Genomic DNA, 596 nt, shown 5'->3' on the forward strand with positions numbered 1-596 from the left:
TTCCTAGAGCTCCAGTTGCTTACCCCTTCTATAAATAATAAGGATTTACCCAGCATCAGTCTTTGAAAGCTGGTCTCGTTTGGTAATTAAAGTAATGAAAGATCCTCACTGCCAGCTCCATTGGGACAGCAAGCCAAGGACTCAGACTCCTGATACAACAGTCACCGTCACAGTGGCTCTCCTGCCGTTTGTCACCTTTGACCCTTCATGTGTTGAGCACCCTGTTGATCTCCTTCATAGATCCAGGTAGTTATTACCCCTGCTGAAGGAATCCCTTACCTAGTCAGTGAAAGCCACACTAAAATTCTTATAAACTAGTGCATTTCTTGAAGCTTCAGTCACCCCACCTCTGTCTTGGGGTATTATTTATAGTGGGTTCAGCCACATTTCTCGGCACTCTGTTTAAAGGAAGTCCCCTCCACGTCGGTATTTCTCAAAGTGTGTGTCTCGGGGCACCTTCATCAACCCAGCTGCACCACAGGCAGACCTAATCAGTGTTCCAGCATCAGACTCTCACAGTCAGGGCTGAGGAACCTGCAGGCCAGCGAGCTCCTAGGGAGATACTTCCATGCACTGAAGTGGGAGCCCCACTGCCT

Source organism: Aethalodelphis obliquidens, unplaced genomic scaffold (genome assembly GCF_003676395.1).
Source record: "Aethalodelphis obliquidens isolate GAN/ISIS:26980383/991018 unplaced genomic scaffold, ASM367639v1 scaffold5, whole genome shotgun sequence".
NCBI lineage: Eukaryota > Metazoa > Chordata > Mammalia > Artiodactyla > Delphinidae > Aethalodelphis > Aethalodelphis obliquidens.